The sequence below is a fragment of the Salvia hispanica genome, chromosome 5 (genome assembly GCF_023119035.1).
Source record: "Salvia hispanica cultivar TCC Black 2014 chromosome 5, UniMelb_Shisp_WGS_1.0, whole genome shotgun sequence".
NCBI classification, from domain to species: domain Eukaryota; kingdom Viridiplantae; phylum Streptophyta; class Magnoliopsida; order Lamiales; family Lamiaceae; genus Salvia; species Salvia hispanica.
The window spans coordinates 30,021,651-30,024,678 of NC_062969.1; positions in this window are offsets into that span (position 1 = coordinate 30,021,651).

Consider the following 3,028-nt stretch of genomic DNA (forward strand, 5'->3'; position numbering starts at 1 on the left):
GGTGATTATCCTAGCTCCTCTATATAAGTGTGGATAACCCTCTCCCTTATGAGGCCTTTTAAGGGGTGAGTGACCCATTTCTAATAGAAGATGACCCCTTTCTTGGGCGGTATGGAATTTTATGTAGTTTTATTTTGTGTGTTAAGTGGGGAGAGTAAAGTAAGAGAGAGGTAATAAATTAGAGATAAAGATGTTTCCATTTTAAGTAATGGGTCATCTTTGTTGGGACAAATCAAAAAGAAAATTGGGTCATCTTTAATGGGACGGAGGGAGTAGTTTTTATTAATATGAATATACTAACTCTTTTATTTATTATAATCATGTTACTCATCTTGTGGAAGGATTTAAATATTTATCTTCAGGGTAGTTCGGTGTATGTAAGATTGCATATTATGATTAATATGTATTATGTTGGTTCATAAGATTAAATAATTTTAGATGTGTAATCTTATGATAATTAGCCATAGTCATCTTTCTCTAACTAAAATAATTCAACTACTTAATTTTAGATAAATAATTATATTATAATGAGTTTAATTGTAACAACAGATGGCATCTTAGTATATATGAGTGTGATTCATCGATAATTATTTGCTAATCCATCAGTCTTTATTAATTTCTCATATTTTTACTTGAACGGTGCTCAATAAATATTTTATTTTACTTTTATTATTTTTAGTAAGTGGATCTCATATTCCACTAACTCATTCTACTCATTATTATTCTAAACTAGCCCTCTCAGTTCCGTGGTAGTGGAGGTGTTCCTTTTCGGCACGCGGAAAAAGTTATGTAAAGTGAGTTAAGTAAAGAAAAAATAAAGTAGGAAATTAAAAAAGTAGAGAGATAAGAGATAATAAAGTAAATGAGAATAAATGTGTTACTTTTATTAAAAAATGAAATGACTCCGCTACTATGGAACGTACTAAAATGACGAAATGACTTCATTACTATGGAACATGGGGAATAATATATAAAAGTGGAATTTATTTTTCACTAACTTTTTCCACTCATATTTCTTAATAGAATTGAAACAATTTTTTAAATTCGCAACTGTTAAATATGAGATATTTAATGGGGTGAAGGAAATTATTAGTACTAACTACTACCAATTACTGGCCACTATATCTATAGTATCTAATGGTGACACGTGAAATTCATTATGTATTAATCATTTTGTAAAATGCCCTTTTAGTCATTTCATTTTCTTATACGCAGTGCAATTATATACCAAAATCATAGCCTAAATCATCGGTCATAGAAAATATAATGAATATATGCAAGTTACATATTTTATGCATCACTAAACTCAGATATCCGTATATAATGGAAATGGTCTGATACAGATTTTGGGTTGTGAATTAATGTAGTTGTAATTTTATTAGGTTATAAAATTTCGAGTGAACTATAAAAATGGTCTATGAATTATGAGTTTATCTCGTTATAGTCCCTGAATTTTAAAAATATCGTCAGACATTCCTTGACTGAGAGTTTATTTCAAAATTGGTCATTTTGACTATTTTTTATCCGCAAATGTCCTTTTGAGCATTTGGGCAATTTCGTTTTTTCATATTTTAACTGTTTCAATATGATATTTGTAACATCTCTGACCTAATATAAATATTCTTTTATTATAATAATTAATATATTTAGAAAAAAAAATTTATTTTCTTATATAATAAAGAATATAGTGATATTCAAATACGTATAGTGAAATGCCAAAATAAATATTTATATTTGTGTTTTTGTATTAATAATATTGTGTATGTGTAAAATAGTAAACTAATGATTAAAGAAGTTAATTAGTATAATGGATACATATGTACATGTGCATGTGAATATATAAGATAAAGTAGTAAATGTATGTATATAGTGTAAGTTAGATTCTTGGAAATATACGTCTAGTTTTAGAATGCCACTATTTTATTTGTGTATTAAGTAAATGCATATCTTATAGGAAATGAATATAATTTATCCAATTTAATGTAATTAGAAGTTAGACTACGTGTAATATATTATAGCCTAGTTGTTGATTCAAGCTATAGTGAGATACCCTAATGTCTTATAAAGTTCTAGCTATAGTGAGACAAAGTTATAGTGAGACACCTTATAAAGTTCTAGCTATAGTGAGACAAAGTTATAGTGAGACACCCTAATATCCTATAAAGTTAGCCTAGTTGTTGATTCAACAAAGCTACTTAATTTGCAATATAAATATATCACCATTCATTGTCAAAGGGAAAAGACACGTATAATGTTTTTAGCAATTGCATTAGGCGCACATAATATTTGCATAAATCTACGAAGAACTCGACTGCGGCGCGACTAGAGTTCATCAATTTTGGATAGTTTATTGAAGTTTCCAAGTTCAAATTTATAGTATGGGTCAGATAAATGGGAGGAATCTAGTGCGTTGCAAATTGGAAAAGCAAGAACATGTGCTAGCTAGAATATCAACCCATCTAACGTGTATAAATCACACTTTTAATTTTACATATTTTATATGATTGATTGATATATGTTAAATTGGAGTGAATATATGAATTATATGATATGAGCTTAAAATAGTTATGTGTTATTTAATATTGATAGTGTAATATGATGTGGATATGTATTAGTGTAATGGATATATTTATCTATAGTATTGGAGTTAATTGATGGATATATGGATATGTAATTGGTGCAATGGATATGTTTAATGCATGGTATTGGAATCATTCGAATCATTTGATTAAAGAGGATCTGTGACAGTCTTGCCCTGGATCTGAAATCACAGTGGACATATTGGGACCTACAGGTCAAATCACAATGGGACCTACAAGTCAAATCATATTGGCATATTGGAAATTCCGGGCAGATATCATGTAACGACCCGCCCATCTAGGGTATAGTAAATGCGGCGATCGTTAACTAAGCGGGCTTAAATGCATCAAAGATCATAGGCTAGGGTTCCATTTAAAAAAAAGATTTAACCAAAGCATTTAACGAACAATTAAGTAGAAGAAGAATAATGCCTTAGCAAAGAAATCCA